We start from the raw sequence: 25,696 nt of genomic DNA on the forward strand, positions 1-25,696 counted from the left end.
TCAAGTACTACAGAAAGCCAAAGTTTAACGATTAAATAAGAAAACTTATGTGTGTGCTTAATTGCCTGTCTTCACAGACACACTGAAAGGTGGGTGGGCTGAAATGCTGTCATTGGTAATCACCGCACTTCACTCATTAAGCCACCAAGGTTGTGTGACATTGATTCACGTGGGTTTCCACTCGGCTGGCTCCCGTGTGCTGCACAGGAGTCAGAGTTAGCCCTGCCCTGTGTCCGCCCCTCCACAGCAGCCCACTTTCACCTGTGCAGGACAGGCTGGAGCACCCTGCAGTAGAGTCGTGAAAAGTATCGCAGAAAAATAACACAACAATGTTAAGTCTTTGATCTTGTGGGGCCACATTACTAGCTTTTAGGGCGTGAGTCAGACATGCTTGTTCTGAAAGTCTCTGAGGTATTGAGATCTGATCTAAATTATGTGAGCTTTGAGGTATGATGGTAACAGGATGTGGTTATATTTGTTGTGCATTTGGAAATTAAAAAGCAAAATGGATGATATGTCAGTTTTTGCTGCATTAGATATCTCAATAGGAAACCTAATTCAAACTCAATTGTAAAAGAAGTAGGCTTGTTTGTCTCACATAAAGGAAGGTCCATCTCAGGACAGGATTCAGAATTGATTTGTATCCATCAGCCTTGTGTGCTCTCTCCTTTCTCTGAGGCTGGCTTCTCTCACGGTAGTAAAATGGATGCATCAGCTATAGAGTTCATTTTCTCAGATACCAGAAAAAGAGATATCTAGCCCCTGAAAGCTCTCTTTCTGAGAAGGAAAAGGTGTCTTCTATCAGAATTCCTCAACTGATTGTCCTTATAGCCCACTGGCCTGAACAGTATCACAAATGTATTGCTGATTCAGTTGCATTGTATTTCACTAAACAAACTACTGTGGCAAGAAAAACTGGATTACCATATTGGATGGGCCAGTGGGCAGAGATGTAGGTCATGGCAGCAGTACACGGGAAAGGGGTAGAAGGAATTTTGGCGAGGTTAACACAATGTATACTACCAACAAAAATTACATAATGATTGCTTTAGGAGGAAAATTTGCTCTTAATCTGTGATTATGTATAATGTTTTTAGAGACTTGTAGGCAAGTAGTAACCTCTTTGAGAATTTAAATCATGAAAGATTATATATTTTGTCTGCCGTCTTATTTTATTGTTTTATTTGTAGACTTTTTGGATTCCTCTGTGTGATAATCAGTCTTACTTGTCAACTTGATTGAAAGATTCAAGGAAATTCAGCCACTGACTGTGCTGTTAGGAGGTTGGGCCAAGTTGGAGATAGGCCTTTTCAGGGCATATCTGTTGTTGCTGCTCTTTTCTTTGTCTGTTTGTTGGCCACTCTGAAGTGAGCGGCTTTGCTACACCATGCTCCGCTGCCATGATGTCTGTGCCTTGGACCCAGCCAAGTCCACAGTGAAACCTCTGAAACACTGAGTCAAACTAAACCTCTCCTCCTTTGAGTTGCAGATATTGTGGATTTTCTCCTAGAGATAAGAAAGCTTACCAATAAATCAAATTGGTACCAGAGATGTGCGGCCATTGCTGTGACTATGCATGACCATCTATTCAGAAGCCTTTGGAAGTAATTTCTAGGAGGAATTTGGAAAATTTGGAGATGCAAGCATTGAGGGGTGATTTTGTTCAGAATTCAGAAGAGCAGAATACTGATGAGAATGTACACAATAAAGGCCAGGCTCCTGGGGTTTCATATGGGAATAAGTATTTGGAATTGGACCAGAGGCCATGCGTGGCACATGCTGTCAAAGAATTTGTCTACATTTTGTTCAGGCCCTAATACTTTCTGTGAGGTGGGGTTTAACAGTGACAGAATAATTGACCTGGTGAAGGAAGTTTCAGGGCAACTAAATGCTATGGCTGTGAATTGGGTACTGATGGCTACTTATACCTAGATTTATAATGAGAATTAATAGAAATAATCAGAGCAGAAAGATTTGAAAAACTTAAATTTTTGGCACCAAAAAAATGTGTAAATTTGGCTCCGAAGGTGGTATAATTGCTTAAGAACTTAGGACCAGTATAAAGACACAAACACAGTGTTTGGTACAGGTTCAAGAAGAAGGATACCGTAAGAGCATCTCAAGAATCAGCAAGCCCCCAGCCATTGCAGGCTTAAGAATGCAAAAGTGTAAAACTTACATTTGAGAAGTGAGCCCCTAGGCCTCTACTTGGAAAGGGATGCCTAAATAATTGGCCCTGACATTCATCTTACCTTGCTTAGCCATTCAGGCACTCAGAAACTACTGCGACCATGGCCCAGGAGAGGCTGCCTGCTGTTTGAGCTGATGGTAGACCCTGATATCATCTACATTATGCTGGTTCTCTGGGCATATATAATACAAGAATTGTTGGGTAGCAGAGCCTTTCACTTTCAAAGGAAGAGGCCATGAAATGTTCCCCTGAGATGTGGATGCGTGAAACTGTGAGTGTAAATCCAAAGGTGTAGCAGAGATCCCGGGATGTTGCATATGCCAGGAGTGAAACCGCTGCTAAGGAAAACTGCTGGCAACCACCAGGGCCGGCACAAAAGAAAGGCCGTTTTGGCTCCACTCAGCAAGGCCACAATGATAGGGCCTCCCAGTCCACCTGGAAATTACATCTCACCCCCTTGTTCTTCGTAATGGACATGGAGCTGTAGATTTAATGATGGCCCTACTGGGTTTTGGCCTTGCTTCGGTCCATTTCCTTTCTGTCTCTCTATTCCTCCTGTTTGGCATGGGAGTGTTGATTATACCATTGTATATTAGGAATATGTAACATGTCGTTTTAATTGTATAATGCAAAAGGCAGTGATGGTGAACCTTTTAGAGTTTTCATTGATAACAAACAGCGGGCTGTCCCACGTGTGCCATAGGTTTGCCAGCCCTGTCATAGGGCTTCAAAGGTAAGACGTAAGGGCTTCACCTTACGTCTCAGTGGAGACTTGCACCTGGACTTTTGAGCAATATTGGAACAATGTTGGATCCAAGTTTGAGACTTTGGAGAGGGAAATGTGCATTTTCAGCTGTGCACAGGGTAGCTTTATGATGTTTGGTTGAGTTATGGTAGCATATTTATTTGGAGATTTAGTATGGTTTAAGCAGATGTGATTAGATATCAGTTTGACAAAGGGTGAATTTTCCCAGGTGAGTCTTGTTAACTCAACTGAATAATAGTCCTGAAGAAGTGATTAGACTATGTAGGCACTGTCCTAGCCAGTGGTTGAATGCATCGACGTTCCCAGCTGGGTGTGCTGTTTGCAGATGGAGCCCAGTTGGAGGAAGTGGGCCACTGAGACCATGCTGTTGCAGGATTTATTTCTTGCTGTTGCTCTCAAACTCAGAGCGCTTTATGCATGTGAGTTAGACCTGGCACATATTCTCAAATAAAGCAGTGTGCTAACTGATCATAGCAGCAGTCACGGAAGGAAGGCCGTGGGCCTGCTTTTACTTGTGTGAGAGGACAGAGGGGTAAAGCCCTCTCCAAGTCCTGCAAACTTCATGCTCGGCTCATTAGTTTGCACTTCTTTGTCAACAGACAAAAATGATAGAGTAGAAGGAAGGGCTCAGACAAGCAGAGTACGACTGTAGTGACTGATTGTTTTCACAGAAGCACTAAAGTGCAATGTAAAAATTCTGGAAAGGACCTACAATTAACACAAGTTCAAGTTCTGCTGCTCATTGGTCATGGGACTTCCAGTAGGTAAACTCCCTGGAGCCTTGGCTCCTTCACCTGGAGCAGATGATGCCAGTTTATTCTTATCATCTCCTGGGAGCATGGCAAAAACCAAATGATAGAGTATAGGAAAGCACTTTAAAACCGGCAGAGTAATCTGTAGTGCTTGACTAAAGAGAAATAGCTGATTTTAATATTGAAGGAGATTGAAAGTCTACCGTGTTTCTTTAAAATAATGACGCACACAACACTACAGAAATTGTAATTGGTTAGATGGCTACAAATGTACTATTTCAGATGGATTCGAAGTCGTATCTTTCAGGTGTTCAGGTCACAAAAACTAACCAACCATTTTAGGTAAGGGTGAGCATTTATTGGCTCATAAAATTAATAGGAACCTAAAGAATGCTATATGGAAAAGGGCTAGGAAAGAAGAGAGCTGCTCAGAATTCACAGCTGGGTCATATGCTGGTGTTCTTGGGGAGACAGCCACCTCCAGGGACCCCCATGTGACTGTGATACCTGTTCACAATTCAACTTCCAGGTGCCCAAATCGTGTCCATTGAGGGCTGCATTAAAAGGAAGGTCAAGATTCTAATAAAACAAGGGGAATGGGCACCAAAAGAGAAAACTGCAAATTCTCCACATATCCTCAGTTTTGTTGATTGTTCTTTCTATTCACAGCTATTTTCTACTGGAAATTTATTAGTCTAGAAACAGGTTTCTGTTATACCTTTAAATAAAATTATTCGAATCAAAGGCACTCATTTATTTTGAAAGCTCTAATACAGCCAAAGAAGCCCCAGAAGGAGTATTTTAGGATGACAGATTTTGAGATGCTACTTGATAGTTGTGATTGTATGTTGTCAAAACTGGGAAGATCATTGATTGTTGTGTTTTTCCCTTAAAAAGGGAAACTTTTGAAGTAAAGGAAACTACTTATATTACTGCAGTTTGGATTAACAGTTGTTAGGAATGAGAAGTACGATTTGCTCTAGGTTAACATGACCTAAATTTACAAATACAGAACATAAAGCTGCCACTTGTTCAATAATGTTATGCAGTTTATAATTTCATGTTGGCAATAATTCTTTTAGAGCATCTTCCAAAAACATGGGGTTGTCCATAACTGTGGCCCTGGACAGACCATGGAGGGCTCTCCAAGGCGCACAGCTGACCTTTCTGACCTCACTCACTCCCTCACAGTTGCATTTCTGTCTTCCAGTATAAAAATTCTAAAGATTTTCTGAATATGTAAAACTATATACAGAATGAAACATTCTCATGTATATTTATATATTCATGTGATACATAAATAATCAAAATTTGACTTTAATTTCTTGCCCAGAGCTTAATTTTCCAAATCTGTTCTTTATTGCAGTTATTTTGACATTCAAGTGAAGTTATTTCTGTTCAAAAATAAATGTTGTAGGTGAACTCTCTCGGGACCTATGGAAGAAGGAGATGAAGGACATTGGCAAAAGCATAGTTTTTGTGTGGAAAATATTAAATAATTTTTTTCTTACTCATGTTTCTGTTTTTGCTTAAAAGGTTTCGCTAATTAAAGTTTATCATAACAGTACCTCTTAATAATGTATAGCAGTAACTAGGACCTCCTCGTGCTTTCTTTTATTTTTAACCCTTACCCAAAGCAAATCTCAGTAAAACCTGATTAACCCACCCATTTGCTGACTTTTCCTACCAACTTTTTCAGAATGATATAAAACCCCTCTATGTTTTAGGTAAAATATGCAAACAGATTTGTTCCTTCATTCCACAAACATGCCTGTGTTTCTTGTGTGTGAACACTGTTCCAGGTGCTGGCCGTGCCTTATGATATCCAGGCAAGACCAACAAGTTCTTGTTCTCACCAAATCTACCTTGCTACAAAAGGAGGAGGTAGATAAACAATTTCAGGAGGAAACATTCGGCAGTAGCCAGTGCCATGGTGATAATGAAGCAGGGGATTGCTGGGAGGATGCTTTGGGTTAAGGGACATTAAGTGTATCTGAAAGGGCTGACCTTCTGTGATGTGTTCCGAGTCACAGGGAGGGGCCCCCACGCAAGGTCAGAGGCACAGTCTAAGTGGCAGTGCGTGTGACATTCTCAAAGACTGGAAGGAGAAGAGTGTGAGGAGGGAGGGCAAGAGCAGTCGAGGACTCCCCAGTAGGAGGGGCCCTGCTAACCCATGTGAGTTCACGTAAGCCAGGGAAGACCTGAAATTTTTATTCTGAGTGACCTCTAAGGATTTTAAGACAAACAGTGAGATGAAATTCCTCAGGTTTTTAAAACTACTTCTGTGGCTGCAGCAGGAATTGATGATGATAAGTCAAGAGTAAAGACAAAGGTGTAAAAGGCCACTGTAGTTATTCAAGTGAGTGGTCAGCAGCTTTGGTGCCATCACTGGTAGCAAAGACAAAGAGATACGTTTCCAATGTATTTTGTAGGTAAAGCAAAGACTTTGCTAATGCAGTGGGCTTGGGAGATAGAAGATTAGAAGATGAGAGGCATCTTAGAAAGAACTATGAGTGGAAGAAGAGGAAAACAAGAAGAAAGCATTGAAGATGGAGGCGGAAAGCATGTGTCATCACAGAAGCCAAGGAAAAATAGAAAGTGTTTGAAAAAGAAGAGGAAGTGTAAGCTGTGAGATCCCCTAAGATACTTAGATAACAAAAGAGAACATTATATTTGCTAGTGTAGAAGTAAGTTAGGCGAAAATGCAATTGGGGGGGGTGGAAGAGACAAGAATGAACATAGATCTCTTGGATTTTGCTGGGAAGAAAAGCGTTTGAGGTCAAGATAGTCAATGCCACTGTTGCTTTGTGATCAGTGATATTGAAGCACTTTTGTATTCTCCTAAGAAGAAATGAGACGATGGAAACTGTATGCAGGAAATTGACGGAATAATTTGTAGAAACCGTAGCCTGATTGCAAAAGGCTTTACTGAATACCTGACGGGTCGCCTTTGAGAGAAACAAGCGCATTCCATCCATTGTAACGAACAGGCCGTAATGAGGGCTAGGACTTCCGGCTGTGGTAGATATTGAAAATTGATTTAAATGATACATGTGTGGAAGAAATGCTGCAATCAGTGAGCCAGAAGGATGGGAAATAGAAATCTTACAGTGAGCCGAGAGGGTGGGTTAAGTGGGGTTTGTGAAAGTTAGGGTTAGAGAGGAACATTATTTATATTGAAGGCTTTTAATGTATAAATTAGCTGTATTGGGCAGTCCCTTCTTGCAGTGGTGGATAGTTGAGAAGCAGATATAAAAGCAAGCTCTTCTGAAGACATCTTGGCTTCTGCGCCAAGGAGGAACTGAAAACAGGTGAAAGAGAGAGAGAGAGAGCGGAAATGCACCATATTTCTCGGTCATCTGCTGTGTGATAGTCACTTCAGTATTTTTGTTCTCAGAGCAGGCCAAAGAGGTTTTGTTGCCCACATTTTAAATCTAAGTGCAACGAAGTTAAAGAATTTACAAAGGTTACAGAATTGGAAAATGGCGGCACCCGGCCAATACAGATTTCAGTGGACAGTACTTCAAGTTCCAGGTTTTCATTCTAGCCATCTAAGGAAAGACCTGAAATTTAGCATGTGACTAGACTCCGTGAAAGAGCAAGAAGGCAGAATCGTGGATGAGAAGATTTTCATCCTTGAGAACTAGGAAAATTCTACCTTTAAACATGGAAAGGAGCTGCTGTGTAGAAAAACAGGACAAACTACTTTCAGTGCCAAGTACAAGATTTCAGCCAGCCGTTTTCATAGATTCCAAAGCTAGTGAGCGATGAAGGCCTGCTCCAGAATTCAGTGTTTCCAGCTGATGAGGTATAAGAGTTCCCCCAAAAAACCCTCTAAATTCATGACATGTTTTTAAAAAAACTTAAAAGATCTAGTGAGATCCGTATCCCCAGTTAACGATTTTAGAGGGAACCGCACAGCAGCCAGACTCCTCACGGTGCTCCTTCAGCCTGCTGCCCGTGCCGCCTGCGCTGGCTTCTGCCCTGAAACCGCAGGACCTGCCCAGCTCCTGTAGACACCTGAACTTACAGCCCGGTGTGGGTTGTCATTCTCCCGTCACTGAAAGAACTTGAGCTGCTTCTGTGTGCCGTGTGTGCTTGCTGTTCCCACGGAAAAGAGCTGAGCACGTGACGCGCCCTTCGGCGTGGAAGGAGCCGGTGCCATCAGGTGTGTTCTGACTGAGGGTGAAGAGAGGTGTTCTGGAAACAGGAGCGTCCTTGCTGAGGAACGTCGTTGACCTGAGACTTGAGGATGAGGGAGAGCTCCTAGGACAGGCATGAGCAGTATTTCTAGGGTGTGAGTGAAGCATGCTTAAGGAACCGAGGTGAGGGTTCAGTAATATTTAAATATAGCATGCAAGAGAGGGAATGAGGCTGGAGAGATTGTGCGGTAAAATAGGGAGTTTGAATTTTTACCCTGAAATCTGTGAAAGTTTACTTGAAGGTCTCTCTTGGGCGAGTGAGATCAGATATGTATTTTAGAAAGTAAATTAGGGCTTCACCGAGAATAGGTGGTAAAGTGGTCAAGCCAGAGGCAAAGAGACCAGACACATGGAGCTTGGAAGAATCTGTGAGAAGCTGACGAATGATGGCCAGGCCCAGGGTGATGACCTTGAAGATGGGAACAAGGACGCCACCTAGAGGTGTTTGATGTCTGCGGAATAAAATGGGGTTAGGTGGCTCCCAAGTTTCTGCTTGAGGATGTAGAAGGAAGGCAGAGAATCCGGGAAATTGGAACCCAGTTGAGGAGAGCAGCAAAGGAGTTGGCACAAAGGCAGGTGCAGTGTACACCACGCTGAGGAGCAATCCTTCCAGACCGCAGCCAGCCACACCAGGCACAGAAGAGTCTCCCTAGAATAAAATGCAGACTAGAAATTTATTCTGGGAACTTCGGATTTGGAAGTAAAATTCATAGCCTTTGTAACATAGCTGTTTCAATATTTGGGGAAAATTAAAAAGAAATTTATAGGATACTACATGTAAAACTGAAGCAAATTTTTAAAAACATTTTATGAGTCAAGGAAAATTGATCATATTAATCATAAACTCATGCTAATCCTAAAATCATAATAATGTGCACACACAAACACACATTAATGTCATCACTGCAAAATTGTTGTAAATAATATTGGGAAGGTGAAGTGAAAGAGATCCATGGTAGTCATAGTGGTAAAAACTTACACAAATGTCCAACTGTCATAATATGAAATAGACAATTTCTACAGCGGATAAAACAAGTACAAATATAGGTACATTCTTTAAAAATAAATGGGAAAGTAGAAGTAGTAGCTAAAAGAGCTGACAGTAATTGGCTGTGGAAAGGGATTGTAGCATAAGAAAAAGACTGGCATAATGTTAAATATAAAATGAGTAAAACTAACTAAATTGGGCTAGAAGAAAAAAGACACTAGGATTAAACCTTTGGTAGATCTGACCAAATGTGACCACATTACATCTTTGCTCTGGAAAATGAACCATAAGACTCACTGACAGAAGTGGATGTCCAGTGGCCAAGTGCATTGTCATGCATTCTTCGAGCAGATTACCCAACATGAAGTATAAAAATAGAACTTCATAGAGGTGTGTCAGTCTCTGTTCTCTGCTGTCGTCACTGGTTCTAATAATCATCACCTGATTAGAATGTGTTTTAAAATTACTCACCTTTGGCCCAGTCCATAACGTGTGGCTTGACAGTTTGTTAAACTCTAGAGAAATAATCCTGTTAATTCCTGACAGGATGACATCATTCTAGCGGTGAGTCCACATTGTTTCCTTCAGTGTAATGGCTCCTCCCCTTTATAACCCCTTCAGGATCCCCTCCTTGACCAAAGAGTTCTGGGGAGTCAGAATGGCCTAAGCTTTTCACTGGATATCACATGACTTCTGTGATGGTGAGGCTGACTTCCCATACAGTTGCTGTCATGGAAAAATCATCATGTGAACATTTGCTTCCAAAGCCTAGTAAAGCTATGTGAGGGTATGATTCAGGATCACACATATGCTACGCCTTTCTATATTGGGCTTCAGCTAAAAGATTTCCAAGATAGAAACATGAATGTTAACAGAGGCAAGTGCAAAATCTGAATTGTGAAGATTTTTTTTAAAACTTTGTTCACGCCATTCTCTTGTTAGAGATACTGTGACAGAAAGTTTAAGAGACCCTGGGTTAGATCTCAGAGATAGCAAAGAGTCTTCAGGTGCTGAAAAATTGTGGGAAAGAAGAGAAAGAAAGGAAATAAATGACGAATAATGTACACTAGAGAGTTAGAGCCAGCTGATCTTGAACTTGAATCTCAGGTTGGAGAAGGTCCTCAGCCTTGAGCTCTCCCTGTGTGAACGGAGATGATGGCTTCTACCTTAACCCTTGCAGGGTAGTTCTGTCTGCCTTTCATTTTTGTCATTGGTTAGCTTTGTAGCAAGTTGTCTTCCGTGCTCTGGACCAAGCCCCACAGTGGGTGTGAAGTGTGAGCCCGCAGCTAACCCTTCAGAGAAATGCCGGGTACTGCTGTGAGCCACAGGGTCGTGAAGCACACAGGAAAGTTGACATTTTTCTATAAGTTGAGAAACAAGACTCCCACAGTCCGGGAAAGAAATTATCTTCTTTTCTACATCAACAGATATTTTTGCCTGTATTTATTCCTTCAAAGTTGGTGTGGAAATCAAATTTTCATAAATTCTAGACTAATCTGTCCTTCTGCACAAAGAAGTAGTTGTTTCTCAGTGAACCTGAAACATCAGAGTTAAATCTTGAGCAGTTGGAGATTACAGGAAAAACCAATATTCTCTCTCTTGAAAACTATTTTTGCTGTTTCTTGCTTTTCTAGTAATAATGTGGCCAGGCTGTTAGATTTTCATTTTCCTCTGTGTGTATTCATGTGCGCGCGCGCGCGTGTGTGTGTGTGTGTGTGTGTGCATGCCTCTGTGTGTGTGTGTGTGTGTGTGTGTGTGTGTGTGTGTGTATGACATTTATTGCCCTGGGAAGTTAGGTTTCCTGAGTTTTTTTGTCGGGAGGGGTCCTTGCACTTGCGAGGCAGGCAGCCGAACCACTAAGCTAAATCCCTGGCATTGTTTTTTTTTTAATTGTAAATGAATGAATTAAAGGGTTTCTTTTCCTTTTTGAGATGGCAATAAGGTTAATTATGTTGGATTTAATTCCCATGACCTTAATGGAGTCTTTTCTGTGTACCAGTGGTCTTTGATTGGAATAAAGCTTCCTCTTTGTTCTAAATAATTAAGAGTTGGCTACATGAAAGCTTGTAAGATCCATTCACCACATAAATGTGCTCATTAGCATTAAAAACAGTTGTTTCTGTCATTGCCAGTGATGTGCCGCCATTGGCCTGGAGAGAAACCTGAGCGATAGAACAGGGAGGGCCTTGGCTGACAGTGGAGGACGCTAACAGGCCAAACTTGGAGCTCTAGAAGAAAAAGTCACAGAAACCAAGGGAGAGGAGAGAAGTCGAAGGAGGAGGTACTACCATTGTCCGAGGGAATAAGGATGGCACATTAGGCAAGAGCTGGCTCCGTTAAAAGTACAGCGTTAAGTTCCGTTTGTGACTTTCCATCCTTTTCCCTTATTGTCCATCTTTTGTGCCTCCCACAACCGTAGGTACAGTTCTTCTGTTGTACTTACTGAATTTACGGTGATTCTTCACATAATACCTATTCATATGGCCTGTTTGCTCTGTTCCAAGGAAGCAGGGATAAGATACAACGTGCTGTATGCCTGCCTTCTCCCAGAACCTGGAACCTGGTCTCCTTAGTGTTTGCTTGAACAGGATTGAGCACTGTGCTCAGTTCAAGGCTGGATTCTCATGATATATTATGCAGAAAATTTAATCTAACTTTGTAAAAGTGGATTATGAAAATGTATATACAAGATTATATGAAAGCCCAATTAAACTTTATATGAAAACTCATTTTTTCCTGACTAGTCGGGGAAGTCATTTGGCAGGAAGTTATGGCTAAACGCAAGACAAGATCACAAATGCATTGGGTTTTAAAGTGAGAAATTGAGCCTTAGGGAAAATGGAATTTGTTCAGCAACCTCGATAGTCATAGCTTAAAATTCAGATCCAAGTCTGTATGACTGCAGATTTTGTGATCTATCTATTATTACTACCATTGGCAGACAAACTTCTGTTATAACCTAGGGCAGCTTGTCCATGCGTCACTAACCTGGGCACAGCCGGTGTCCGAAGCTGGACCTTCACTTACCACGTCTGGACCGGCGCGTAGGAAGACAAATAGCAAAAATCAGCTCTGCACCAGTGTGAAGTCTAGAGATATATGATTCGGTTCAATTGTTCATGCATCGTATTGATTGTTCCTTGTAGATAAAACGAGTATTTTCATCAAATATATTCCGTTAATGGAAATTATTACCAACTTAAGTACTTACTTAAAAAGTCTTTAAAAATCCTCCGGATTATACCTTCACAGGCACACACATATACAGTCTTTCTTAAGTTTCATAAAAATATTAGAAATCTATCTCAAATATCAAATATCCGGAAACATTTCGGCAGGATCAAAATGAAGAGTAAACATGTACTCTTCCATCAGCTCACTCTCTCTTTTCTCTCCTCTCTCTTTTTCTTTTCTCACTTCCTTTCTTCCTTCCTTTTTTTCTGCATATTAACTTGCTACCATCAAGTAATATTAATATTTTCACTTTAAACTTTAAATGAATGCAAATTATGACTGAATAGAATAAGCACAGCATAGGTACGGCAGTGTGTTGTTACGTCTGATATATTCAAGCAACACTTGTTCTTCCAAATAAGTCAGACATATGCTACTAAGACAATGACAAATGCTAAAATAGCCTTGCTGTTCCAAAGGGGAAAATGATTCAGCAGCATCTTTGTACAGATTGTTGCTGGAAAGATCTGTATTTTAAAAACAACAGCAGTGATGCTTATTGTGTTCTATGATAAAATGCCTGGTATTTATTGTAGCTGCCATCTTTCTTTAGGAGATAAAGGAGCTCTTTCTTCTCTGTCCTGCTGCACTGTTCTAGAGAGAACTGTAATTGTTCCCTTCTCCTAGAGCTTGAATCTTCTCTGCTGCTGTGAGCATTTCCCCAGCCCACGCCTACCACGCCTACCCTGTGCCACCCCTCCTACCAGTGACTCCAGAGTCTTGTTCAACTCTGGATCTTCCCTTTATCTGTACACTTCATGCGTTTCCCATGTCCAGGTTATACTCCTCTTAGCCCTCATTATTTCATCTGGATATTTTCTGTCTGCTTCTGGTTACAAGTACCACTTGCTTCTCAGAAACAGAAATCCAAATGAGTTCTTTCTCTGTTATGGACCTTTCAGCTGTAAAATTTCACGTGAGGGTATAACGCCAAATCATTTGAAAGGCACACAAACATCCACTCATTCCAGTTCTCCAAATGAAAGGCAAAGTCTAGGAAGTTTTGTTCTGCAGTAAAATGTACTTTACAAATCCCCCGCTCTGCTGTAGTAGCTATGTACAATGTACTGCACCGCTTTTGCTCTGTATTTATAACTATCCCTAGACTTAATACTTGAGGAAAGAAATTCTGTAAAATTTACCCTTAAGTCTTGTCATTGTGCCACTGAACAGGTGGTCAAGAGGTGCTCAGTGGAGTCCAGGAAGATGAGAAATGAGGAAGAAAAAGGAAAAAGGAGAGAGGCAGGGGGAAGAGAGAAGGAGGGAGAGAGACAGACAGAGACGGGGTGGGGAGAGAGGAGGGAGCAGGGAGGATGGAGGAAGGGAAGGAAAGGGGAGGAAGGGAATATCATTAGAAGCTTGCAATTTCACCAAGGGTATAAAGAAGACCATTTTTCACTGCATTATTTCTGAGAATTGGCGTTTTGCTAACTAAAGATAACTATTAACGTTTGTATTACACCAAAGAATTTTAAAACATTTTATGGCAATGTGCACAAAATAATTATGCCTTTGAAATAGCTTTCAAACACACTGGAAAATGCTACTGCCTGGACATGTTTTAACGGAATCAAAGGAAGAACTTCTCCGTAAGCAGCCATTCAGGGATCCGGGCCCACAGACGGCCAGCCTTTTCCCCAGTGACACACGAGTGCACACACGTGGCACCCACAACTTCTCTTGCTGAATATTTACGATCATACATGAAACTTTTCCAGGCCAGTGTTTTTTTCCTTTCAAAATTCATGCAACTAGTATTTGTTTCTTGAGGTAGAAAACCTACCATATTTATTATTTTTTCACGACATAGTCCTTCACATCCATGATTCTTGTGTACAATCCTTAGTTTTCCAAGGCTGAGTATAAAAATGCTGACAGAGGTAATCTAAACTAAGGTAGTTTGCATGTAGGTGAGCACTTCGGGGTTAGCTACGTTCTCTCACATATTTTCAGTCACCGAAAGTCCTTACTGCAGTAGACAATCACTACGGAAGCCACATGAACGAGAGGAGCCTAAGGCAGTCGTGAAAGGTGAACATCCGCGTCTCAAAAGACATAAGAATGTTACCAAGGCACCCAGGTGGAGCACGTAAACTGACTGGAAGATGGACAGTTGTGAGCATGGAGAAAGAAAGGGCAGATGGGGTGGAGGAGAGGAGACGGAGGCGGGGAACACTGCACACCCGGCTGGCATTAGAGCACAGCAGGCACAGAAACCCACAGATGTGCTCGTGTAGGGCAGCACAGGGAGAAACCTGAGGAGGGCGAGGCGCAGGGGACCAGGGACGGGGGAGTGGCAAGATGAGGTGGGGAGGCCAAGGGCCACGAGAGTCCTGTTAAAGAAACTGGACTTCTTCCTAGAGAGCACAGGGCCATCGAAAAACCATGAGCCACAGTTGGGTTTCATCACAGTTTTTTTTCCTTTTTAGAAATAACAAGTCACTACTTCCTGTCACAGCAGTTGTTAACCTGGTTTAGAGCCAAGCCTAGATCTTATGTATGTGGTTGGCAAGTTCTCTGAAACTGGATGCAAGTGTGTATATTTGTGTATGCATAGCTGTGTGTGCACAGTGTGTGTGTGTGCGTGCGCGCGCGTGCCCTCATAACCGAGTATCTGTAATCATAACTCAAATGTTTCTTAAAATGATCATCCAAATACTTCTTTAGCATGAAGCCCAGACCCTTAGAACCCTTCACTTTCTAAATAAAATCTGTCGATTTCCTTACACACAATGTAGAACATCGCTACTTGTAACTGTTGGCCATTTCTGATGGACCTCCTGGTAGAGCTCGTCTGTCTGCCCCACTCTTCCTACTCAACCTGGTTTCCCCATCCCACCTTCAACTCAGGAAGCCCCCGCTCACCAGAAACCTGGTTTAACTGTTTCTTCATTCTCCAGGATCCTCTCATATTCCTTCCTCATTCTCTGGTGTGAGCACAAATCGGTCACAGAATTCTGTGACCCAGCTAGAATGAAAGACAAACAGAAAAGTAGATCATTGGACCAGAAACAGAATGTCCAGAAACTGACCCACACTTATGTGGAAATCACGTGGACCATGAACTTGCATTGCAAATCAATGCAGAAATAATGGACTATTTCCGAATGGCACTGGAACAATGGACCATCTATGAGGGAAGAGAATAGATCCTTACTTCATTCACAGAATACATCCAGATGGGTCAAATGAAAGCACTGAAACTTTTAGCAGAAAAGAAATAGAATGATATCCGAGCAAATTAAAGCTGAAAGATACATTTACCATAAAAGACTCCTTATTAAAAGATATCATAAAAATTCAGAAATTGGCCATATATTGTGAAAACTGTTAAAGAATTAGTATCCAGACTATGTGACAAATTCTGTAAAATAAATGAAACAAGGAAAACTGTTCAACTTTATTATTAATTGGGGGGGAATTGTAACCATTTTACAACCCAGACAGATTGGCAAAAGAATTAAATAGACTATAAAGACCACATTTTGGAAGCAGTATGGGAAAATACAAATTCTTATCCTTGTGGATGAGAATTTAAATTATTAGGGCCATTTGAGAAAACATTTTCTGTTTCCTGGTAAATTTGATCGTATATGTGCCTACTCCAAGAAATTTTTCCATACTTGCACTAGCAGATGTAAGGATATTCTTAGCATTTTTGTGACAAAAAAATGGGGAACAGATAAGAACAGTGTATGAAAGTTGTGTAATATAGACATCAACATGAAGTAATGTTTGTTTTTGGTTTTTGTGGGGGGGGTGTTTTTTTGTTTTGTTTTGAGACAGGGTCTCACTATGTAGTTGAGACTGACCTGGAACTCACTATGTAGCCCAGGCTGCTCTTGAACTCACAGCTATCCTCCTGCCTCAGCCTCCCAAGTACTGGGATTACAGGCGTGCGCCACCACGCCCGACAATGTGTAGTAATGTTAATAAGATAATATTAATTAAAAAACGGAAGTTTAAAAGAAAGCATAGCATATTATTCAGTTCACCTAAAAGTAAATCTGAACTGTTGTTTACAACATATTAGTAGAGCTGTGATAAAACTCTAGACAAAAATTAGGAAATGAGAAAAATAAAACTCAAGAAATGGATTGTCTGTCCATTAGGAATTAGTAGGAGACAGAAGGAAAAAATAAGTAGTATGAGGACTGAAAAACATGCTTTTTTTTTTTTTTTTTTGGTACCAGGGATCGAACTCAGGTCCTTGTGCTTGCAAGGCAGGCAATAGAAACGCTAAGCTAAATCCCCGGCCCTATTATCATAATTTTAAAAGAAAATTTAAATGATGTACACTCCTCTGTTTGTGTATTTCATGAGAAAAACATTTTAAAAGACAAAAAAAATCATATATAGACTATAACCACAAAAAACCCTACCCTATGATATAGGTTATAACCACAAAAGAAAACCACCATATGATATAGACTATAACCATTATTGCTGTCCTTGAACCATGCTTATCTCAGCATCTCTAGAATTATTTCAGCGTCTCTGTTATTTGGCCTTCAAGGGTCATTCTGAGGAGCTCTTTTCTGTATTTTCACTTTCCTTCTACATTCTTTTGGCTAATGTTTCCTTTTTTTTTTTTTTTTTTGTCCTTATAAACTGCATATTCAGCTCATTTGTTTTCAGCTTTTTATCTTTTGTGATAAAAAGCTACAAATTTTTTACCAGTTATTCTATTTATATTTTTTCATTTTAATGTATAATATTTAACTTACTTGTATTTTGTGATTTTTATTTTGATTTGTTCTTTAACACATGAGTTATTAAATGTTGCTTTTCAGATATATATATATCTGTGTATATATATAGATATATCTATATATATATATATATTAAATGTTGCTTTTCAGATATATATATCTGTGTATATATATAGATATATCTATATATATATATTTAATGTTGCTTTTTAGATATATATATATATATTGCTATATATATAAATATATATATGTTTTTTAAATTATTGTTGGTTAAAAATTTATGACTCAATTGTATTATTGGCAATAGGTGATCTTTTTCTTATTAGTTCTATGAAATTTGTTACGAATTCCTTTATGTATGTCTTAGTCACTTTCTCATTGCTAGTACACAATACAAGACACCCACAGTTTAAAAGAAGGAGAGGTTCACCTTGGCTGACAGTTTCAGAAGCTTTGGTCTCTGTTCAGCAGATTTAAACACACAGTAAGCATGGAGGTCCTGGGCGGAAAAGTACAGCTCACATCATGGTGGCCAGGAAGCAGAGAGAGAAGGGAGGAGCCAGGGAAGGAGATCTACTTCCAGGTCATGCCCACTTCTGACCAGACCCCACCTCCTAAAATGAAGTCAGTTGTAGAACCCCCATAATCTAATACTTTCTTAAGGCCCCATTTGTGAGGACACAAAAAGACTCTGGGGGACATCCTAGATCAGTGATGGTGAACTTTTTAAAGCTTGCAGTGACTCAACAAGCCCACTGTGGCACCTGTGCCATAGGTTTTGTGCCACTGTCCTAGACCTAAATCATGACGCCATACTTATATAGAAATCACACATGCAGCAGATTTGCTTAGCAAATCAAGTTTAAGAAAAAAAAGAACTAATTTCACATAACACAAGATGGAAATGAACACCAAAAGAAATCACAAAATATAACTGCTTTTGTTGTAGTACTCCATAGATCTTGGTATATTGTGTTTCCTTTATCATTTGACTGTAGGAGTTTTTAAATTCCTCCCTGATTTCTTCTTTGAACCTTTGATCATTAAAGAGTGTATTATTCATTCTCAATGTGTTTGTGTAGTTTCTGTGCTTTCTTTTGCTGTTATCTCTAGCTTCATTCCTATCTGATAAGTTGCATGAAATTAGTTCAGTTCTTTTTTATTTGTTGAGCTCTTTATGGTCTAACCTAATGTATGGTCTATTTTAAGAAAGTCTTGTGGCCTGCTAAGAAGAATGTTTATTCTGCTGTTGTTGGATGAAAAATTGTAGATATTTGTTGAATGCATTTGATCAGTACTATCATTAACTTTAATTTTTTGTTGATATTTTTTCCTGTTGATATTTTTCCGATCTAGTAGTGATAGTGTGTTATGTGTCTCCACTATGAATTTACTGGTAGACATATTCTTTTCTGAGAAGTAGTATTTATTTTGTAAAATCAGGTCTACTGGCTTTCAGTATATACCAGTGTATATTTACAGTTCTTACCTATTCTTGGTGAATTGTGTCCTTTACCAGTATAAAAGGGTCTGCTCTGATTAGCTTTGTTTGAAGTCAAATTTATATAGTTACTCCTGTTGGCTTTTGGACTCCAGCAGCAGGGAGCATCATTTTCTGTCATTTCCTTTCATTCCAAGTATGTCTTGGTAAATGAGATGTGTCTCTTGAAGGCAACATACAGATTGGTCTTGTTTTTTGATCCAAGCTATGTCTGTATCTTTTAATTGGAGAATTAAAACCATTTATATGAAGTGTTATTGTTGAAAGGTATGTACTAATTCCTGACACTTTGTTGTTTTTGTACTGTTTAATTCATTTCTGTTTCTTGTTTATTTAATTACTCTCCCAGTTACATTCATTTTTTTCTCTTGGAACCTATATTTGTGTTCACTGTTACTGTTTAGAGTCCCTTAAGTAATTCCTGCAATGCTCATTTAGTGGCCATGAATTTCTTTATTCTTTTCTTGGAAGATCCTTTGATTTTGAAGAATAACCTTGCAGAATATCTACTTTGGCAGTTAATATCTTTGAGGACCTGAAAAACTTAACTTCATTCCAAGCCTTCCCAGCCTTTAAAGATTTTTGTTTCCTTGTCTGCTGTTAGTCTCATGAATTTGTCCTTATAAGTGATTTGATGCTTCTTTCTAGCAGCTTTTAATATTCTTTTTTTATTCTGAGTTTCTGGCATTTTGACTATGATGTGTCATGGACAGGTACGTTTCTGGTTGTCTCTATTTTGAGTTTAAATACCTCCTTTACTAGGGTATCCATCTCACTTCCCAGATTCAGGAAATTCTCTGTAATATTTTCAGTGAACAGACTTTTATGCCATTAGCTTGTACTTTGACACGCTTCTCAAGAGAAGTGGTTCTTAAATTTGTTCTTTTAGAGTTGTGTAGAAACTCTTGGATAATTGATTCATTTTTTTCATTACTACTGACTGAATGTTGTGTTATGTATATTCAACATGTCTTCAAGTCCTGATAATCTTTCTTCTGATTCATCTTGCCAACTGCTGAGACATTCTCTTGAGGATTTGGGGTTTTTTTATGACTTACTGAGGTCTTCTTTCTGCCTTGTTGTTTTTCTTACCCTCTCTTTGTTTACTGCAGTGGTCTTTTATATCCTGCATTGTCAACCTTAGTTCATTCAGCTGCTTATTTATATCTTCTTTAAACCCAGTAAACATTGTTCCTGTCAGCTTTTTAAAAATTTTGTCTGGAATATCATTCACTTCAATATCTGTGAGATCAACTTTGGAGGAGTTGAGAGTTTTTGTAGGTATATTGTTGCCTTATTTTCTCCTTAAATTTGTGATTCTGTGTTGAGATTTGTGGATCACATAGTGAGAATGACTCTTCCACTGTTGTGTGGGGTCATTTTGCCGAGCGGCTTTCTTTCGGGGATGTGTCCAGGGCTGTAGGTGTGTCTTCATGAGAGAATTTGCTTCTCGTATGTTCAGAATGCTGAAATCAGTCCCTATGTTGTTTTGAGAGGAAAGAGTTAACTACCAGTACCATCAACAGTTGAAAAGCTAACCATATATAATACCAGCTGATAAAAAACTTGTTTTAAGAGATGTACTAATTTTAAAAGTTAACATAAAAAAGAGAGATTTTTTACTATTACACTGTCCTGGGAAAAAAACAAGGACAATCTTAAATATAATTGGCTAGAAAAAAAATTAAACCTTAGTGATATTTAGGTTAATTATATATGATATATTCAGAAATGCATAATATATTTAGAAATACATTCTGCATTGAAAATAATTACAAATATATATTTCTAGAAAAAGATAAACAAGAAAAGTTGAGAGACAAAGAAAGTTATGTGGAGAGGGGGTGCCTAGTAAGCAGGGGAACAGAAATGGAGCTGAGAGAAGAGAGGGTGATTGTATCCACTTGTTGGACTCACAGAGATGTCTGTAAAGCGATCACTGATGTGGGACTATGACCCTGTGGAACATTTGAGGAGAGCAGAAAACAGATTCATACAGTTATCCTCACAGGTACATACGGTATGTAAGAAGACCACACTAATTACATGAACCAAAATACAGAACAAGATAAGAGTCCAGTTGTCCTGCTGCACTATTAGGATGAGTGTCTCAGGCTGCTTTGCCTATGTTGCTGCCTTTGGACCTTCATGTTCAAAGTCCTTGTGGCTACAGGGTTTCTGCCAGTGGGTGCTCTGTGGCTCCCTGCAGCAGGTCCCAGCTCAAGGCCCCCAAGCTCCTCCTGCCCAGTCCTTGCACCTGGCTCCTCCCTGCCTGCTCTCTCTGGCTCACAGCTGTGCTGCTGCTTGCCCAGACTCTTCAGATGGCCAGTCCAGTGGCATCCAGGATCGGGAAGGACATAGCCCCAGCTACCACCAAGCTGGCAAACCAAGGCTGAACCTTCTGATTTTCCCACTCCCGGCATTTGATGTTTCTGGCTCTACCACAGCTCACTCTGGTCTGCCTCTGGCCCCGGATTCCATGTGCCTGCTTGGCTGTCCCTTCTGTCTCTCTCCACCCCCAGGGATGGTGTTTCTAACCCAGCTGCTGCTGCCCTCCAGGTCTCTCTCTGTCTCACCATCCCCATGGTGCCCAGGTCTTGGGACGCTTCCCCTGATGAATATTTCAGACTCAAGGCCTCACGTCCCAGAAGGAGAATTGCTCAGCCAGTCCTGAGGGTGGTGGTGTTTCTGCCGGACACTGATCGTCCGCTGCCTCCTCAGCTTCCTCTCCTGGAGGACTTTGTGCTCTCTCGTGATGGTGCACTCTCTAGGCCAGAGCTGCAGACAGTGCAAGGGTAGAGCAGAAGTTCATGTCTTTCCCCAACCGTCCAAGCATCTCTCTCCACACTTCTTTGGCCCTCACCTCCGTGGACCTGCATTCGGATGGTGGGTCCCCCCACCACACTGCCCAGCTGCTTTGGTGCCGGCTGGGTGGGTATCTCAGGGGGACCTGTGTCTGCTGTAATCTCTGCTCCACCAGCAAGGATCTCTTTCCTGAAGAAGAACAGTCCTTTCAGATGAGCAACAGTGTCGCCTCAGGGTCATCAGTGTGCAGCTTTTTTACTCTTTTACTGGTTTGTCATCGGAGGTGTTGCAGTGGACACAGATGAAGAGACACACAGGACGAGGAAGGCATCAAAGGGCCTCCTCCTGTGTGCTTCCTGCAGTTTACTTTTATATTAGTTTATTTCATTGGATTTCTCATTTTTATCTGTCTTGCTCTTTGCTTGTGTTTTCCTGTTACATTTATTAAAGTCTTTTCTCCACTTCTCATTCCATTTGACTTCTACCAATTAGGAAATCATAACTTTATTTCTCTTTCTTTAGTTGCTACCTTATAAATTTTAACATACCTTTTAAATTTAGAAACCATACCTTACTTAATTCTAAAAGTCAATCAGACGCGTTACCTTCTTCCCAAACATGGGGAAAATCGGAGAATGTTTTAAACTAAGTATGTTTCTCCTGATAGATGTGCTTTTGTTGTTCAGAAGTTTAGCTCTGCACTGAGTTTTTTAATCCAATGATTATCCATTTTAGGGTTGTTTTATGTAGTCAGTGTTTTGTTTTGTTTTGTTTTGTTTCAGCTTTAATTGAATTTATTGGTACATTTTAGGGATACAGTACAGTTACATTCATTGTTGGAATCTTGTTCCTCTACATGACAAGTCTTGATTCTCATTTTTTCCCCTTACCCCTGCCCTCCCTTCACCCCCTTGTAGTCAGTGTTTTTACATTTAACCACCTATTTTCCTTTTTTATGTTTTTCAGTTTTAGTTATTCCTTCTTGCTGTGTAGGTAGATCTCATTGTTAGGACAGTTTTTCTTCTTACTAAGTAAATATCTTTTGGCAGCTACTCTAGTGAAAGTCTCTTGATAGTAAGTTCGGTTTGTCTTTTGTTTAAAATGTTATTATTTTGTTCTTTTTGTTAAAAGATAACTAAATATGATTGTTTAGTCTGAATACTTGAGAGATAACAGCTCACAAATCATGCTTTAACTGTGGATCACTTAGTGTTAGGGTAATTAGTTCTTCCATCTCTTCCGGCCTTTATCATTTTTATGTGTCATGGCATTCACACTCTTACTGTTACTTGTAAGCATTTATGAATTGTTGCAGACTATACCAAGCCTATGGTGCTGTAGAACCCCTGGAACAAATTCCTCTGGCTCCTTAAATGTTCTGTCTTTGAAGTTAATCTCTCTTTTCTGGTCACTTTTAAGATTTACCACCTCCTGTATTCTGCACCTTCATATCAGCCATATCTTGTTTAGAACTTTTTGAGCTTGATCAGCCTAAATATGACCTTCACAAAAATCCTGAAATTCCTTAGTCACCTCATCCTCTTTTTCTCTACTGTCTTTTCCGAGTATTCCCAAACCACCATCTTGCTCTTCCCTCCGTGCCATTGAAGCAGTCTTCTGTCTTCTCTTGTCTTGTCTTTCTTGCTGCATTCTTCTAATTTCCGTGAATCTTCTGATGCACTGTGAACTTTCTCCAGCTGTTTAATCTGTTCATCTACTTAGTTCTGTCTGATGCTCTCACATCATCATTGTGCTTTCACATCCTCCATTTAGTTCCTTAAATATATAAAATGCAGTCATTTCTCATTTTCCATTTTATATCTCTAATATCTGCATCGTTTGCAAGTCTGATTCTTTGCTCTGAGGTAGCCTATCACTAAGTTCAAATATTTCATTATATATTCAGTGATTCTTTTTGTTTGTTTGGTACCGGGGATCAAACTCGGATCCTTGCACTTCCAAAGCAAGCGGCGGAACCACTGAGCTAACTCCCCAGCAGTGAATCTTTGTAAAGATCCCATGTTCACTGGAACTTGCTTGGTAAGATAAGAGCCTAAATGTAAAGTTCATATCTTTAGAAGAAATGTACCTACTTAGCACTCAGGGACAAGACCAAAATATAATAGATATTCAATAGATATATTTAAAATGCATGAAGGTGTCGTAGACTCCATATTCACTCCAGGATCCGAGTCTCCTCGTGCTATGAAGTGAAAATTTGAGACTGACTTGACGTCCATATACTTTGAGTTGTTGTTCTCTTTAGGAGCTCTAAGAATAGTGTAACATGATCCCCTCTTTAGGCTTCATCTGTTGTCTTGGGCCATCTCACACGAGGGATCTCTTCTTACATGACTTCTGGGACACCTCCGTAAGTCAGCCCAAACACCCTTAACACAGTGTCCTACCTGTCTGTTTCCATCACACCTGAGGTTTACCCCAACATAATTTTTCACCGTGTATTTAGGTTTGTGTTTCAATATTAAAGTACAGGTAACCTAGACTCTGTTGCAACAGCTTGCTTTAGCGTCTCCTGCATTTACTCTGGTGTCTGGCTGATAGTAGGTATCAATAAATAGTTTTCCATGAGTAAATGAAATAAGTTTCAAAATATGCATTTAAGCCTCAGATATTTTTACCTTCAATTTGTGGGCCTTTCTCTTTTACATCAGAGCTCTCCAAAACCTCTGTTTGTGCTTCCATTCCCAAGGTCCAGTTCAGAGTTGGTCATTTAAGTTTACTCTTCTCAAATCACTTCCTTCAGAGACGAAGAAAGAACCTTTGCCAGAGAGAAAGAACTTTAGCACACAAATGTTTTAAGACTCTAAACAGTTGTATTGCTTTTGAAATGTGAAATGTCACTAGCAAATGAAAAATGGGATAACCATGACCATTTGCACTTTTACTCTAATTAGCTATTGATTGTTTGTTGTGTTCTAATTTATTGAAGAATTAAAGCCATTTTATAATCATTCTTCACTTTGTTTTCACTCATAGTGGAATCCTGAAAGAGCCATTAAAGTGCTACTTTAATTTCTTTGCCCCTTTGTGGACGCCCTGACTCATATGCAAAAGTCCACCCAGACCGAGATGTGTTGTTTATGAAAGTTAGACTCCCCTGAGATTGCTCACCTCTCAGGATTTCCCCATCCAAGGGGGCTCCCTGCCTCCGCAGGGATTTAGTAGCCTCTCATTTTCTCTTTGATTATCTGCATATACTTTGGAAAATATGTGTTAAATAGAATGAAGAAAAAGGCTGATAGCAGAATGAGAAAGGCATGACCCTGATCTTCAAAGGTTTTTCATCTAGAAAGGGAAGACACAAATTATCACATAGATTTGCCGCTTCATCTGCGGGTGTAACTGTTCTTTGTTGCTCAGAGTTATTTGCCAGACCCGCAGTATTGATTATGCCCAAGACGTGCTGTGAGCAGTCAGGCTGCAGAGTTAACTCCCCCGATCTGCTCGCTGTAAGAAGCGAGTCTGAAGCCCCATGACTCACCGAGGGGCCTCATGAGCACTGCGGCAGTGCACAGGTCAGCGTGACCTCCCTGCTGCTGGCCAGGCTGACACCAGAGTGACGGCCTGTGAGGCTGTGGGGCTGACAGGAGATGACGTCATAGCCGAGGACGGGGCACTGCCCCCAAATTCCATTCCCACAGTCATTGCCTTCGCAGCTGGAAGGACAGTGCTGCAATTACAACCATGTATTTTGTCTGTCTTGCTTCTAATTTGAAAACGCTTTGACTCTTCTCTTATAGCCTTGCCTGCACTGGTTTCCACGGTAATTTCACGTACTGCACTTCTGTACACGTATTGCACCGCTGATTGATGAGTAATAATGTGATGAAAGAGGTGGGCCAGGGCCTTTTGCCAAAGGACCCTTGGCCTTTCCAGTTCACACTTTCCCTTTAACTCTGTCTTAAGTTGTTCTTCAGCCTTGCATCAGGCACTGGGCAGGTTAAGGTTAGGGTCTCACTGCAGGGGTCTCTGGCTGTCACTAAGCTTGATTATGTTCAAACAGCTTCACGTCTCACAAGTACACAGTTTCCTCACATTTAAGTCCACACCGTAATTACAGTACTACTAAGAATGGAAAGGACACTCCTTAAAAAGTAATAACTCAGTCTTGATTGTAAGAGAGACTCAGAAATATCAAAGATGTCAGTATGTGACCAATAGGGGAATTAGAGTAAACAAAAGAGGTGAACTTAGTCTGTCCTCTTAGCAACTCTTCCAGTTAAGTAACATTATTCCCACTTTCCAGGCAAGTAAACTGATGGATTCAGAGATGTTAGGTGACTTGCACAGGATTGCATAGCTAGTAAATAGATGAGCCACACTGAATTCACACAGTCTGATTCCAAAGATCTTCCTTACAGCCTCTTTACCAGGGAGGCTGACTTCTATGATAGCACGTCTGGGGGTTGCTACGCCTATCAGTCCTCATTTATGTGACTTCAATTAACGCTGAACAAGAACCTCTGTGAATTCTGGACAGCATTTGAGAATATAGTTGCAATGAGAAACAATTTTAAAAAG

The 25,696-nt window shown here is 40.4% G+C and overlaps 1 protein-coding gene and 1 long non-coding RNA gene across 9 annotated transcripts in view; one reads left to right on the forward strand and one right to left on the reverse strand.

Annotated features, from left to right (window-relative positions):
• The window catches only part of Lrrc7 (leucine rich repeat containing 7), a 463,114-nt gene that overhangs the window by 176,166 nt on the left and 261,252 nt on the right, over positions 1-25,696 (forward strand). The gene's annotated exons all lie outside the window — the stretch shown is intronic.
• LOC117284003 lies at positions 4,604-24,746 on the reverse strand. Of its 2 annotated transcripts, XR_004515067.1 has the most exons (6): positions 24,657-24,746; positions 23,794-23,933; positions 14,999-15,101; positions 11,888-12,038; positions 7,740-8,560; positions 4,604-5,143 (listed from the first exon to the last, which is right to left on the reverse strand). It is a non-coding gene; the product is annotated as an uncharacterized LOC117284003 (long non-coding RNA). The 2 variants fall into 2 exon arrangements; XR_004515068.1 differs by lacking the exon at positions 11,888-12,038.

The sequence above is a fragment of the Fukomys damarensis genome, unplaced genomic scaffold, assembly GCF_012274545.1.
Source record: "Fukomys damarensis isolate Sample0158 unplaced genomic scaffold, DMR_v1.0_HiC HiC_scaffold_33, whole genome shotgun sequence".
NCBI classification, from domain to species: Eukaryota; Metazoa; Chordata; class Mammalia; order Rodentia; family Bathyergidae; genus Fukomys; species Fukomys damarensis.